The sequence below is a fragment of the Bacillus rossius genome, chromosome 12 (genome assembly GCF_032445375.1).
Source record: "Bacillus rossius redtenbacheri isolate Brsri chromosome 12, Brsri_v3, whole genome shotgun sequence".
NCBI lineage: Eukaryota > Metazoa > Arthropoda > Insecta > Phasmatodea > Bacillidae > Bacillus > Bacillus rossius.
In genome coordinates, this window is record NC_086339.1 from 32,263,595 (window position 1) to 32,280,549 (window position 16,955).

The 16,955-nt window shown below is 38.8% G+C and overlaps 1 protein-coding gene and 1 long non-coding RNA gene across 4 annotated transcripts in view; one reads left to right on the forward strand and one right to left on the reverse strand.

Moving 5' to 3' along the window:
- LOC134537804 (uncharacterized) overlaps positions 1–9,256 on the forward strand; it is a 108,147-nt gene extending 98,891 nt beyond the window's left edge. The window contains exon 2 of the long non-coding RNA XR_010076046.1: positions 1,142–9,256. This is a non-coding gene — a long non-coding RNA (uncharacterized LOC134537804). The remainder of the gene's footprint in view (positions 1–1,141) is intronic.
- LOC134537803 (ral guanine nucleotide dissociation stimulator-like 1) overlaps positions 1–16,955 on the reverse strand; it is a 227,102-nt gene that overhangs the window by 190,536 nt on the left and 19,611 nt on the right. The gene's annotated exons all lie outside the window — the stretch shown is intronic.

The window sequence follows — 16,955 nt, forward strand, 5'->3', positions numbered from 1 at the left end:
AGAACAGTCTGGGGTTCGAACCCGGGACTCTGTTGACGGCGAGAACTATGTCCTATCACTGCTTCACCTCGCTCCGAAGATTTTCTTTTCTTCTTTCAGTCGTAAAAGTATTTTGTAAATTACGTCAGGTGTGTAACATCAATACCTTACTCGCAAGCAATCGTTCTTTTTATAATGGTATACTGTTTTTTTTTGGGGGGGGGGGGAAATGGAAAAGAAATATTCATGTAAAATTATAGACATTTGTAAATTTGTACCTTTAAATGAAAAGAAGTATCATTACAAAATAGCGTTCGTAGTTACACTGGGTTAGGATTCTTACCCAGGCATTTACGCTTTGTGTTCGTAAACCGTTCCCTGAATAGGTATTAACTGAGAACATTAATAGGTAATCATGATAAAACAAAACAAAGTCAAATTGTCGAATGTACGATCGATCATCTTTTCCGTGGTTTAAAAAAAATGCTTGAATGAAACATCAATTGAAATATACAATTTTGCGTTAATTTTCGTAAGAAATACTCAGTATTATCTCGGAAAAAAAAACTTTTTTCGTACATACAAAAATAATGATGGCAATTTATTGTACAAAGTTACAATATCTTTATTGTGGTATCACAACTATTTCTTGGGAAATGGTTCCCAAACGAATGTTTTGCAAAAATAACAGAAATTTTTTTTTTTCTGTGTATAGTGTTTCGCACGTCTTCGTGATCGCAACTAAAATTAAAGTTGGTAGATGGACCGCGACAGTGAACCGAAAATCATTTGATCGACATGCTGTTGTAGACCGTCTGTCCACATTTGGCCAACACCCTGGGATTGATCTCTCTGGGAGAAATGGCTCAGCTATGGCAACAGGCAGTCGGCCGACGAATACTAGACATGGTTTGAAAAATATATATATGCTTGAATGAAAGATAAATTAAAAATATAAAATCATGCGACAATTTTCGTGCGAAATATTCAGTATTACCCTCGAAGAACGTATTTCTTGTACGCAAAAATAATCGTAGGCATGTGTTGTTTAAAGTTACAATATCTTTTTTTTTTTTTGTAATGTTACCAATTTCTTGGCAACTGGTTTCCAAGGTAATCTCTTGTAAAAGTATTTATATGGTTTCTGTGCTTGCATTTGCAGCCTGCGATGCGGCGCAGCGGGTTGTGGATCCGGCGTCATCCGGGCGTCATCCGGCATCATCCGGCATCATCCGGCATCATCCGGCATCATCCGGCGCGCCTGATCGGATGCGATCACGGACTGCTGCTCGCCCACAGTCAAAGCGGAGGCTGAGCCTCTCTCGACTGCGGCTTCAGCCGGCTCAAGAGGACGAACAGGGGGAAGCTGACACAATCGAGCTGCCACGGCGACGACAAGCGACGATCGAGTCGCTCTGAACAATCGCGACTTCTTGCCAGCGTTCCAACTATCGACGTCTGCTTCCACGAGATAAGAGGTCGGAAACCAACTTGGGGTTCTCCGCGCCGATGTGCATGCACGTACACAGAGCGGGTCTGACAAACTTCTGTTGCAGGTCCAGTGCGGCAAATAAAGTAGAAAACATCTATACGTTTCTTCCAAGGCAGGAATACGTGTCAGAAGTTGGAGTTGAATATTTTTATTATAAATAATAGATAAAATATTTACGATATAACACTGAGCACATTGCATATGTTTAAATTAAGTGCTACAACCGCCGCGAAATACGTCACCGTAGCAAAATTATTGCATTTGAATAATTAAGGGTAGTGCCACGCAACCAAAATATGTGGTAGATAAAGTTGGTAACCCAATTGTTTAAAAGAAATAACTTTCCAGCCAATCACGAAATGAATCCGTGAATATTTCCGGTGTCTACTTTAATATACAGGACATTTTTCATAGTAAAAAAAAAAACATTTTAAAAAAACTTAATAATTATGCGGGGACTGCTGGGATCAATGATCACAATACTCGTTGAAACTCGTGATCCCGTGTTTTGCGACGAGCTGGTATCGGGTTCAATTCCTCCCTCCTCCCCCCCCCCCCCCCCAAAACAGTGGAGCGAGTCCGATGCGCGAGCAGATATGGCGGAGGAAGTCGTTGCAGCGCGGGCGATGAAAGGGAAATTCGCAACGAGAAAGCACGTGAAAGAGACGTGACAAGAGGATTTTGATGGGTTGGAGGGAGGAAGTGCTTGGGATTGGGAACGTTGCAAGTCGCGCATGCGTGTGCAGGAAGCCCCCCCTTCCCCCCCACACAGGACTCCCCCCCCCCCCTCCACGGACTCACACTCCCACGGGAATCTCGCGCCGGGCCGCTCGCAGTGTTCACTTTCAGCTCAAACGGAAGGGACAGCAGTCGAAAGACGCCATCTTTCCTTATCGATGATTTTTAGACTGAAACAGTTTTCAATCGTCTGATTTTCTCAACTTAGCTTCCTTATAGCGTAGTATACAGAGTGTTCGCAAATTGTGGGTCATAAATTTTATAGTCGGCAAAAAAAAAAATTAAATGCACTCGCCAGAGATATGTAACATCTAATCTCTGTAACGAGCAAATTCACGTGTTCTCGTGTACCAAATACACTTATAATACGAATATCGGACACGAAATTTAATACAGAATTCTTTTAAATAATGCCTAGAATGATAAATATATACGAAAATTGTGTTTTCCACTACATTTCTCGACGCGAATCACGTGTAGTTTTCGCACCCGCCGGTAGAATTCGCTGATCGAGCATCTACTTCGACTATCAAATCATTTAATTTGCAGACCGAAATTAACTAAGTAGGTATATAATGAAACGACTATGTTGTAGCAAGAAAGACTTCAAAAATTCATAATTTTTCGTGTTACAAATACTTATAATACGAAACTAGGACACGAAATTTAACGAAGAATATATACATGTATATATATATATATAGAGAGAGAGAGAGAGAGAGAGAGAGAGAGAGAGAGAGAGAAAGAGAGAGAGAGAGAAAGAGACTTTTTACGAGTCAGCAGCCAATGGACAGGTTATGTTTGCCTGAGTACTCAGAGGACTGTGGGATCAATCCTAAGAGGTCTATGAACCTGTGAATTTTTCGTGTTCCTGCATATGTATGATCAAGCCTTTATTTAAAATGCTCGTTGGTCGATAACAAGATCACGTCCTCCTATGTCGAGTTACAGGTGATTGGGAGAACCCCTTCTACTAGTTCATAACTGGCGTCAAGGACGTGTGAAGAGCACTGTTGTCCGATCATCAGAGAACGGAATAAATTCACTGATCCATTCCATGACCGGCTGGAATCAAAATATTTTTTTACCTTCATACTGTTTCTGTGACAGGGCCACAGTTTATCCAAAGGACTGTTAACCGATGAAAATTCCTTTAACAAAAGAAGCATCGTAGTCTACACGTCTCGCAAGTCAGCAGCCAGTGAAAAGGTGACGTTTTTCTCGAGTACGTAAAAGGTTGTGAATTCTATCCTTGAGGTCATCGAAACCAGGAATATTTTTTCCGGTCCGTACCGATTATCACCGCGAAGCAGATGCAAATGTGTGTGCATCGCTATCCAACGAATCCGGGTGATAACCGCGGCTCTGCCCAATCACGTGACCGGATGGAAGCGACGCCGATAAGACACAGCGTCCGGCTGGGAGACGAGCCAGCGATAGCCGCAACTGACGCCATCATTGAAGGCGTTGGTCCGGGTGTGAGAGGGGAGAGGGGAACCCCCCCCCCCCCACAAAAGGCCGGAGTCTTCCTTCCGCCTGTCGATGCAGCACGTCTAATTAATTAATTAATAACAACCGGGAGGTCGCTACCACGGCCTCCTCTGCTATAGCGCGTCTCACGTATTTTCCGCCATTGGCGCTGTTCTTGTTTCGGTTTGCTCTGTTGCCAGATTGTCGCAAACAACAATCTTCGAAAAAATTTTAATGAAATAATTTTTAGCGCCCTGATGTTCCATTTGTGCTAATTCGAAGACTTTTAAAACAACTTCGAAAATCATGCTTGCAACCTTTCCTACAAGCGCACAAAATTTTAGCCTACTTAAAAAGAAAATAGCCTGGTGAGCACATGTTCCAGTTGACTAAGCGTTATTATGACAAGAATATTAGTAACTTCATACTCTGCAGACTGAAAAAAACCAGAAAAGAAAAGCAAGGTTTTCAAAGTGTTATTTTAACCGCGAATGAAATGATTGACACACAGCGCGAAATCCAGTGCTAAGTTTTCCTGCAGTTTTTGTTGCACCTATGAAAAGTTTTTATATAGTTTAAGCAGTTACATAACCCACCATTTACACCTAAATGCCCAATTCGTGGATAAATAGCCCTCTCTCTGTGCCAAATATTCAGGGTTGAAATCCCAGAGTAATAATGATTTAGGATCTTAACTCAGTGTGAGTCATAGGCCTACATATACAGAATAATTCAGAATACCACTGACAAACATCGGCTGCAGATACACTGTAAAAAAAAAAGTCTAAAACAAAAATACGACTTAGGCCTATGGTCTAAAGTGATGTCCAAGGCTGGTGAAAGTCTTTGAAGTTGAAGTTGAACAACTTTTTTTTTTTTGCTGATAGTAAAGTATTTATTATGGGAACACTGCTCGGCTGAATAATGTTAGTTTGATATTATTTCGACATCCAACGCAAAACTTGTCGCTGACGTAAATTATTCTTTCTTTGAAATATTTTGGGAATAGCAACACGTCAGAAAAACCTATGTAAAATATTAGCTTTTGCCTCCAATTATTTCAATGAAATTATATTTCGGCAGCGACGAGTTTTGTTGTGGTTGTAAAACTTTTTTCAGTTGAATATTAGCCAGACTATTAATTACAATAACAAATATGTTCAGCTCCAACTTCAAAGCCGTACAAATACATAGAGAATCGCTTTAGAAAATATATCATTATGTTTAACTTATTTTTTCTTGATAAGCCTACAACCATTGAATATGTATATGTATATACATATTCAATGCTACAACTGAGGTTTGCCGATCTAAATTTGACTTAATCTATATGTTTATATTTTTACAAGGTGCTATTTACTCTGATGTGCTAAGCAAAAAAGATAAAACGCATAGGCCATGTTATTTTACTTCAAGTACGAAACACATCAAACACTGAAATAAAGTAGCCTGTATATGAGAAATACTATCAACAATATTTTTTTTCTTCAGAAATACAACTAAATAAAAACCCACACTTTTTTTAACAAAAAAAAACAGGTTTAGGGAAATATTTTATAAAATAGAAAAAACTGAACACTTTTGAAAATAATATACTGCATGATATAATTTACTGGTTAATTCTGAAATCCAAAGAATAGGATTCAAGCTTTTAATGCAAACAATAGCCAAGCGTTGTAGAAAATAAGGTCGTGAGAAAAAAAGAACGTAATTAGTTCTGCAGTGATACAGCCTTAATTAACTTCACACACATTAGTCTCTGGAGCAAAAAAAAAAACCTATCTTCTCACGGAAAGGGGAAAGATAAAAATACAAGAGAAAGAATATTCACACGATAAACCCATCCTACCTTAGTTTTAGGGCCTTTAGGCCTTTGATTATTACTAATGCAGTCCCCGATTAAAAGTATTAATTTGACTGATTCGCAAACTAAATAGAAATCCACGCATCTCAAGGGTCATGAATAAAACTAAAACAAATAACCTTGTGAAATTAACTACATTTTACTGCACACAGATATTAAGCAATCATCCCCTGATAATACACCCGATAATCAGCTGACGGTTTCAATGAGACCAAATTTGTCAAAGAAAAAGTTTTCTATACTATTCTTAGGAATTATAATAAATTCAATTTTTTTTTATTTTCAAAAACTAATTTGTTTTTTCACTATTTTTTTTTTAAAACATCATTTCTAACCCATTTGCTCAAATGTTTATATTAACGAACTACACCAAGATTTTCCATGTTTGTATGTGATGTATCAGTCTGGGAGAAATTTTTGCAAAATTATGGCGGCTATCGTCTACATGACTTATAATATTTACGTAATTACATACACATTATCCATTCTTTTGAGTTGCGAGGGGTTTTGGGGCCTAGGAAACACGAAACGATAAACTAGGTAGTAACTTTCCGGACGTCGCAACGTGCTAACGCCTTCAATAAATAGCTGGTATTCTTCGAAATCTTCACTAAACGAGCAGGAAAAATAAAACTGAACAGTTCTTTAACACGTTTTACAAGGAAGAAGTCACCTAACGTGCCAGCATTTATACTTAAAAAATGAACACAGATGCATTCTAAACCATAGTTTATAGCCCCAAGGTGGTGTTTCAGATTTTTGTTTCATTTGTTTTGTCTAGGTTTCTGTTAAAAAATACATACGAGATAAATAAAATTAAAATTTCATTTGCATGCGAATTTAAGAAGGTACTGGTCGCCACCAATTTCAATTCATGATTTCACATTTTAAAAAAACTTCAAATATTTTATTACAAGGATTTGATCGTAAGCAATAATTACAAAACAGACTCGAGGATAATTTTTTCAGGAAAGAATATTGAAATTTTTTAAGATAAATTAACAAAACCATCGTTGAAACCGAAGTTCCAAGCTGGCTTTAAATTTTGTTTGAAAGAGTAAATTTTTCAAAATTTCCAGGGAAGGCCTCTATAAAAGTAAATAGCCCAGGGCCCGTCGAGTGAAGTGGCACTACTGCCGACAACCCATCAGTTCAATGCTTCAACTCTTAAGGAAGTTCACACGAGAAGCTAGCTGTACAAGCAATAAGGCTTTTACTCCTATTACTCAAAGTACGAGAGAGAGAGAGAGAGAGAGAGAGAGAGAGAAAGAAAGAGAAAAAAATAACGCATGTTAACATTAACAATCTCAAAGTAAGTGTTTGCACCAATAAAGGCTGCAAGATATAATTATTTCTGACACTTCTAACCACAATTTTCACTACATCCCCACTGCTGCAAATCGCGCCGTAGTCACACGATGACACGGTGTACAGAACTTCAGAAATAAAATAAAAAAATCACGCCATTTTAAAACTGCCCAGGATATCCGAGTGGGATTCTGTTTACGAAAAGCAGTTACGAATATGTGATTGCGGATGAGTAGTTGGTTCTGTTTAGTTTTAAAACTGTAAGTATGTTTAAGAAGAGTGAAAATTGCTGAATCGCGTGTTTCAAGATTACACCCGGTGTAGATACTTGAAAACATTCAAGGCCTTGCATTACAATTTTATCTTTGTTTCACCGCCATATATAATGTTATGGTAAGCACTCAAATCTTATAGTTTTCCTTCGCACGACGAGTCCTTAATTACAAAACTGCGTTTACAAAGAACCAATTAGAGATACGGTGGCACGACAGTAGACCAAGACTTGTTCGACGGAAAGAGAGTATACCGAATGTCAATATGCCAAAAATTATTCAACAATTTTTTTTTTTTTTTTACATTTGTTGTTCAGCGCAGAAGTATTTTTTTTTATAGACACATAGCTGCAAGCCATCGAAAGAAGGAATTAAGAGCAGTCACTGCCTTACTTGACACAGACTTGCTAAAGACATGAAGTCTTCTTCCTCAGACTCAGGTTGGTATTCCTGGCCGATGCGACCTCGGAACATCTCCATTGACATTGAGTGGCTTGTTCTGACGTCTTAATCCTTTGATTGCGCTCCAAGTGCCAAAGCTATTATCGTGATTCCTGGGGGGGGGGGGGGGAAGAGAGAATTGATAAAGCGTCGTGATAGGCCGTGTTCCGTTACTCGCACGAAGGCACCAGCCTGCCCACCTCCCGATTCATCGTTTCGTTAAATCCACGCTTTTGATTGATTTCGTAATAGCTACGAGAAGTTATCTTGGACCACTACAAAGGACGCAAATCTTAGGATTCATCGGAGGATAATACTTTAAATGTTCCCTGGGTCCTTGAAAAACGTAGATTCACGCATCCAATACAGATGGCAGCACCGTGGTTGTTACACATTCCCGTTCCTCGACTTCCGTCGCATTAACAAAACTACTCCCACCAAATGCCGTATACCGGGAGCTAAGTTGTTACACATCAATAATAAAAAAAAAAGTTGTCTTTTGACCAAATTTTTGGGGTTGTTATTACGTTTCACAGTTACGTTTAGAAATGAGCATGAAGTATCCTCATCCAGTGGCGGATGCAGGGCTGAAGGGGGGATGTGTGAACAACCTCCCGTGCCCCCCCCCCCCCCGAAGTTATAAAAAAAATTTGCAAAATATCAGTGAAGACAGTATTTTACTGTCCGAGAACCAGTCCCTACAGCTACTACTACTGCACGCCCATATGTCATTATGGTAGTGTCAATAGTAAAGTAACTTTTTTAATACACGTGTTTAAATTTTAATTTTTCGTCTATTTTTTTTAAGGGCCCCGCCACCGAAATAATTCCTGTTCGCCACTGACTGTCCTCGTAGTTAATTTTGTGGATCTGTCGTCTGTGGAGTGTGGGTGCTCGACAGAACAGCCAGTGGTAGGAAGATTTTTTTTCTAACCTAACTAAAACTAAGTGTATTTTGGAGGGGTCCGGGTTAGGGAGGGACCTAAGTGCGTCTCAGGCCGAAGCCTATACGCCTAGTAATGCTGGGATTAGCCATGCAGGGAGAGGGTCGCATGCATCATGTGCTAGGAGGGGATTGGCCAGCCATGGCAGCGATTGGCGCCATGACTAACTCCCCTCACTCTTAAATCTAGACTATAACTAGAGATAGGTTGGGCCCAGGTAAAACCTGCATTGAGACAGGGAAAACCCTGGGCACATTCATGTGGGATGCAAATTGGCATGCATTACGTATAGGAATTTACAGGAGATAGAGGATGGTCTGGATGAAGTGTTGGACAGAGTAGAAAAGAGTCTACCATGCGGGGGTTGGGCACTTGGACTCGTGGTCCGCTTTGAATTTTATTTGTGTCTGGAATATTTGACCAGGGACGCAAGCGCCCCTGGTGGTGAGTGGTTACACTGACAACTCACTCCGCCCCAGTCAGCACGTTTTCGCTCCGTGACGTCACCTGCCGAGGCGGCGATCAGCGAGCGACGTCACTGCCGGAAGAGCGCGGGAGAAGCACTTCCGACCGCGGCGTTGCCAGATCGCCGCGCCACTAGCGTGCCCTTTCCGCGCATCATCTGTCATTGACGTCTTGGGAAGGGGAGGGGGGGCACACGTTTGTAGTACACTTATTTGATGTCACTTGAATTCACATAAAATAATGTGTCTTTAAAATACAGAAATATATATCTATTTTTTTGCTATTTCGGTTTTTTTTTTAAATTTATTTGTATCGAAAACAACAACATTTAAAAATGAAATATGTACTGAACGTACACGGACTGACTCTCGTACTTTTAAGCACGATTGCGGTTTGCTATGTAAAAAAGTTATTTTATGTTTATATTTCAAAGTTTTACATTCCAGACACACAAATCTAATAACCTGTTCTTAACTTTCAGTTTATTGCAATGTCCGTTGTCACATTGAACATAAAAAGAAAATATATTTTTTTTGAAAAATACTTAATCGCACCTAAAAAAAAAAAAAAAAAAAAAAAAGCATTTTTCATGTAAAACGTCTTTCTCGGCGGATGACTGAGCCTCCAAACTTAAATTTAAATACTTGATTAAATATTCACAAATACATCAATGTAAATTGTCTGCCCCCTGTGTAGAATTATTCGTGAAATCGTTAAAGCTGTGCTGCATATAAGGTTTTCCCACTCCCTGCAATGTCACCATCTTGTAACAACGCACTTTGCTGTTAGTTCTCGCATTAGTTAACTTCTCTCGCACATGATGTTCTTAAAACCAAATAAATATCATTAAATAATAGCTACTGATGTTTCTAATGTTAATAATATTATTTTAATAAATAGGTAATATAATAAATGTTACTTTTATTTTTGTGTTTCCTAATAACTTCACGATTAAATGTCGTGCAATTATATTTGCAGTTAATCGTACCGATCAAGTCGGTCGGATTACGATTCTAATAGTTTCAATACATACTATGAATGGTTTTAAAACCGTTGGGGTTTCTGTAGAGGTGTACATATACTTTTTTTGTATTTTTTAGTCATCCAAATAGTATAAATTATAATCATAAATGTAAAGCCAATGATGGTGTTATTGTTAAATGTCTTCTTCTTGTGAAAATGTGTGAAAATAATCTTAGAGTATTGTTAATTATAATAATTATAAACAATGAGATAAAGATAATTATATAATTAGGCAACTCACTTGTATGAGTAAACATTTACCAATCAAAAAACTATTTATTTTTTTTTGCTCTCAATTTCACGATGGATATTTACATTCCCACCAAGCACACTATTAATGTGACGTCAACTGCTTCATCGAACGCGCAGACAAACAGAGCAGTCTTGAGAGACATCAACTGCGACCTTCAACTCCCACAGCAATTAATTTCATTCGAAGATGAAAGGGGAAGAAAAAAACTTCACCAATTGGTGCAACACCTAATTAATAGACGAGTCAATTTACTGTGGCGGAAAAAAAAACTCAGCACATAAATAGTTCTTTGGAGCAAAAATGGATCAAATGCATCCGTGCGATTCAAGCAAGGAAATGAATGTCAATCACCAAAAAGGGTAAACCTTGTGTAATTTTCAGATAGGATAAATACACACACATATTGCATCCAACCTCTATCACGTATGGTTATACATAAATAAACAAGTAAAGCGCAATCCCAAATAAATATTTTAAAGTAAATCTCGACATGGGAATTTATCTAAAAAATGTTAACGTCTGGAAAACTGCTGCAAAACCGTGTATTTGCATATTTGAATTGATCCCTCGTGTGGTTTTATTTCATATTCACGTGATTATTTGTGTTCTTGCAAATCCCACAGTTGATTTCTAATACGAGCATTGTAAACTGATTTACGTTGGTAAATTTTGTGCTATAAATTTTCCACGCGTTATTTGCTGATGCCAAAGAGTTCAGAAAAACATTCAAAACTAAATTATCCGAAATCCCACAGGTTGGCAATGCGTACGATTGAACTTCTATAGTGATATTTAAAATAAAAATATTTGCTCATAAATATCTGAAGGAAAAAAAAGTTTAAAAATAATCTTCCAGCATTATTCCTTTATTGAATATTTAGTGAAAGGCATTTTACGGTCATCAGTTGTATCTCAATACTTAGAGTGACACCGCGGGAATTTGCACCCTCTGGCTTTGGCGTTCCGCTTCTTCTGAAGCCTTCAGAGTGACAGCCACTATCCCTTGGCCGTGTTCAGATTCGCCTGAAGTATGTCTATGCATACGTCCTTACGTTACTAACTTGTTCCCGGAAGTGACATGGCGACGGTTGTCCGAACTGGAATACGCACACTGTAATTTTTTAAATGAAAACTTCTATAGGAAGGTTTGGATAGGGAGTAAATTCATGTAAGTCGTCATCGACATGGTCACATAACGTGAATGTATATATATATATATATATATATATATATATATATATATACATTCAGTGGTGCGCGCATAGCCAGTACGCGTCTTCAGTCCCTGTACATCAGTGCTGTGCGTATTTGAATCGAATGTGTGTACAGTGTTAAAATTGTGTTTTTGTTCAATTTTTATTTTAAATCTTAAGTATACGATTACAGTGCAATAAAAAGTGAGTATAAAATATATTAATATTCTCATATAGATATATAGTTTGACTTAACGAAGAAAACGGAGTCTTTGTAGCAATATAACATAAAAATGTAGATCATATTAATTTTTTTAATACCTACAATTACTATGCAATGCATATTTAATAGTAATTTAGGAGTTATTTTACTAACGTGATAAAACAAATTTGTTGTGTGATAATATTTTTTCGTAAAAATTGCGATAAAGTCTCTGATTTTTATCAAAAACATTTTCTTATGTTACACAATTAAATTTTCCAAAGTTAGTATTTCTTATTTCAAAATATATTTGTATTTTCTTAATGCTATTATTAATATTAATAATAGTTACTTCTATTAGGTATTATTAATTCTATCATTTGAAGTCTAAGAAAAAATGTTGTGTACATTATATTGTTATTCTTTTTAAATATCTATTTTTAATATTTTTTTTATTTTAGATCCTCGATTTTGTGTGGAAAACAGTCTTTGTAGCAATATAACCTGAAAATTAAGAACATCATTATTTATTTTTTTAATACCTACAATTACTATGAAATGCGTATTTTATAGTAATTTATGAGTTATTTTACTAACGTGATAAAACAAATTTGTTGTGTGATAATATTTTTCGTAAAAATTGCGAAAACGTTTTCACTTCTGTCGGCAGTCCTCATGACTGCTTTGAAAAAAAAAATTTACTTTAGGTTTTTGAAGTATTGGGGAAAAGGGGGTAGGGGGTTACAAAATTATGTGCCCCCGTGCCTTTCTTCCTTTCTTTCCACTGGACGGCTCTGGTGCTCGCAATAATATTGCTTGTGCGTACCAACACACGGGGACGCACCACAACGCCGAAATACCACAACGCCGAAATGCCAAATTGACCACAACGCCGACCGCTAGAAAACTGTTGTGTACCACAACGCCGAATTACAACGCCGAAATACACTAACGCCGAAAAATGTCATTGCAGGACTGCCACAAAGGTTAGGTTAGGTTAGACTAGGTTAGGTTAGACTAGGTTAGGTTAGACTAGGTTAGGTTAGACTAGGTTAGGCTAGGCTAGGATAGGCTAGGTTAAGTTAGGTTAGGTTATATTACGCTAGGTTAGGTTAGGTAAGGTTAGGTTTGATTGTGGTATTTTGGCGTTAAGGTACATTTAAGAAACACACACAAATTCATTCAGTTGTTATTTCGGCGTTGTGGTACACAGCAGTTTTCTAGCTGTCGGCGTTGTGGTCAATTTTTTGGCATTCGGCGTTATGGTATTTCGGCGTTGTGGTAACGACCCCCAAAACACGTCACCAGGCGGGCCACAACAGGCCGTGGACCGCGGACTGGAGACCCCTGCTCTGTGACGTCATGAGGAAGGGCTCATAAACGGGGGAGGCGGGTGTGCTCTTCCGACGAACTGGGACACGTACCCAAAACTTTATATCGCTCCCCGGACAGGAGAATAATGCTGGGGTTACTCGCGAAGTGAAAACGACCGCTCTCGGTACAACCCGAGGCAATGTAAAGGCACAGTCCTTGCTTGAATTTCACATTCATCTACCTCGTGATGAAGTAGGTACCTACCTCGGGCAGTTAAAATACTCTTTAGGCTTCATAACCTCAATTTCTCAACGCGCAAGCTGTGTAGAAAGATTGCGAGCCGCTCTGCTCAAAACGCATGCTCGTTTAACTGTTTTATGTCGCGGGCTTGGTTTAGCTCTGAAATGCACTGTCTGCTACCGACGACAATACACAGAGCAATAACAATGTTCACCAACGTGGGAAGTTTCTTGCCTAGGCGTCGACTGAAATATTCATTCGAATATGTGTAAACTTTGTACTAGGATTTAACCAAAAAAAAAAATCACACGGCATCTTGTATTATTTTTTAATGTAGGCACATTAATACGTTTCATAAAATGCATTTTTTATCACCTCTTGAATAATAAAAAATATACATTTTGTAAACTTAAAATATTTACAATTAATGCATTACGCTTAGCCTTAATAAATAAAGTTCGTGATACAAAGTCACTCTCATTAAATTGGAAGCCGTGTTAAATTCACGTTGGCAATAAAGTTGGTTTGTTTATTTGCAATCCAAAATTTAATTTTCAACATTTATTTACCAGCCACTTCATTCCTCTCAAATACGTTGCTGCGTGTGAACTGATTTGTTCAGATGTTCTCGCAAAAGGAAGATCTCTATCACTAGTTTATATAGAGTGAGTCTGAATTCGACCGACAAAGTTCGGTTACAGGATCATCACGACAAAATAAGATTAAAAAAATATATATACGAATTTTGTGCAAAAAAAAAGTGCTTTCCAAGGCTGGTATATATAATTTAAGATGGAGCAGAGCTACATTTGTATTGTAAATAATAGGGAAAAATATTTAATATGGAACACTGATCGTCTGAATTAAATTTTATTGAAGTAAGTTCTACAACCAGTAACACGAATTTTGTGCTGTCGAAAAAAATATTTCATTGAAATAATTGGGGGTGGTAATACATCACAGATATATGTGTGTGTGTGTGTATGGAAAATAAATGTGTTAGCCCCAATTAATTCAATGAATGAATTTTCCGATAACGACCAAATGTGCGGTTGTTGAAGAACTTCATTTAAACGCTCAGTATTCCAAACAAATACTTCCTCTATTTCCTCACATATAAAAATGAATGTTTGTGTGTTCGCTTTCTGTACGCTCACGCATCGTTATTCCGATTGAGTTCAAACTTCTCACACTTGACCTTCGAAACAAGGGGTAGGTCACCGTCTAGGTGAGATTCCGATGAAAAAAAAAAACCTTAAAGCATAATTTAATTATTCTTGGTGAAATTTCGCCATTCCATCGTCGTAGTACAGACTAACCACGAAAGAGAGCGTGTTATTAAATGTAGTTCACTCGACACGAGAAAGAGCGCGCGCGTTGCGTGCAACCGGCGAGCTACCGATATCGATGTTGGACTACGAGAGCTCACTCCATATAGTAGTCAACTTAACCAAACATGAATGCGCTGCATGTGAAGACTGTTAAACGTACATACTGTTCTGTTCACCTCTAGGCAGGAGGTAAAGGTCCATTGGATCAGGTACTCCATAGCAAAATGCAAAGGGTCCCTGGGCGATACTCAATAGAGTATATTTTCGGGGCTCAATGCAAACAAAAAAAAGGGGGGTTGTCTGTAAAGTCGGTTTACGGACGATAATTTTACGCGACAACGTCATAAGAAAACATTGATAAAAATTGCATACTTTTTAATTTCAAATTTTATTACAGTTTTTTGCAAATTTAATTCAAATAATTTGTTTAAATATAATCACGAACAATTAGTTATAGAAATAAACTGAAATCAATCAATGTCAATAAATTGTTGATTTGAAATGACGAAATTGGACATATCCATCAAATTTTTTTTGAATTGCTTCTTTTAAAAAGCCCGCCTTAACCTGTTTGATGTTATAGAAGATTTTCTCGCACGGTGGTTGGCCGGTTCTTGCACGCTCGGCTCAGGCGGAACGTGACAATGAGTCATGCTTCTCCGTGCGTGCAGCCGGCGTTCATCGATTTATAAGTAGGGACCGGAAAAATTCGCGTATTCAATTACCTCTAGGATAGCCTCCATTATCCTCTGCATTTCTCAAGTAAACACGCGTGTTAATTGGGTGCTAAATTGTGAGGCGTCTCCACAGGGTATAGCTCGTGATTCGACGCTTCTTTGGTCGATAGTCTCTCATTTAATACTATACCTTAGTGCTGCTACTACAATTGGTTCACTGTTAATCTGGAGTAATGAGGGCCAATTAGAGACCCTCGCTCAAAGAAGTGTCGAATCACAGACACTCGGTCGAGACGACTCACAAGTCAGCAGCCAATGAACAGGTGGCATTTGCCCGAGTGTGTAGAGTGTAGTAGAGTCTATCCTGGAGATCATTGAATCCGCGAATTTTTGCAGGTCTCTATTTATAAGACGTCATCACGTCAAATAAAAAAAAAACCTGTGCTGTTCTGTGCGAGGAGTGTTCCGTTTCTCGCCCGCAGCGCCGCGACGCACGGACGCTACGCCGGGAGAGAGAGCCGGCCAGCGCACTGGATCCAGGCCGCCGGCAAATGGCGCCGTCCCACATCGGTGCGGTGCTGGGCGGCGCAGGAATCCCGGAGACGCGCGACCCCTCGCGACGCCACGCGGCCACAGGAATACCAACTCAGGGGTTATTTCCCTCCCCAAATTAAGGGGGGAGAACCAAAGATGTACAGGCTTCGCAGGCTTTCACGGCCATTGTCTGAAAAGTAGCTTGGCTTCTGGGGTTTCAGCCGCGTCCTCGGCGAATAATTCACCGACGTTTCGGTCGACGTTGCAGTCGCCATCTTCAGGATAGCAGACTCCAGCCCCAAACAATTTCAGACTATGGCTGGAAACACTGAACGAAATTCCGACCAGCACACACACAGGCCCTGTGTGCCAAACCTATCCCACAAGACACGCACCCCCGCCGTCGATTCAAATGATTCTTCACCAGTGTGGGGTGCACCTGAATTACTATGCACTTGGCGGGTTGTAGAAACTTCGGTTTCTGGCCTCGCCCACGCTTACTGCCCCGGATGGCAATATGATGAAACGGCGGCGGCTTGTTCAATGATAACCCTTACCACCACCTGTTCAGTGAGTGAAGAGCCAGCCCTTTAGTCCTGTTCAGTGAGCGAAGTCAGCCCTTTAGTCAGCCACAACATGCCACTATTGCTTGCGACAAGTGTAGTTAAGTACATGGGGCGGTGGGGAAATGAAAAAAAAAAGGTAAGGGGGGATATCAGGGGAATGGAAACAAGTCGATGTCTAGACCAGGGGGGTGACAGTAGATAGGACAAACTGAATCCTTAAAAATTGGATCATACCATGTTTCACCAACATCGGAAAAAAAAATTACAAGTTTTGATCTCTCTAGTTGATTACATATTGTATTGTATTGTCTCGTGGTAATAATGGGATTTGAAAGTAAAAGTATATATATTTAAAATGTCACTGAAAACTAGATGCTGCGTGGCATATTGCCGAAAACGAAAATTAGAGCACGTTGCCCTGTCGTTCTCCATATTACCTGCTACTGTTCATGAAGTTGAAAATTAAAAATAAATAATGTAATGGAAAATAAATATAATAAACAGAAATAAAATTAATTACTTAACGATCATCACTTTTAATCTGGCTGTATAATTTGAACTTTACTAGTGCAGAAAAAATATTTCATAAGTATGTACACTTGTAAACCTATTTGCAATAGGAAATGGTGGTCGTGAGGGTATTTCAATT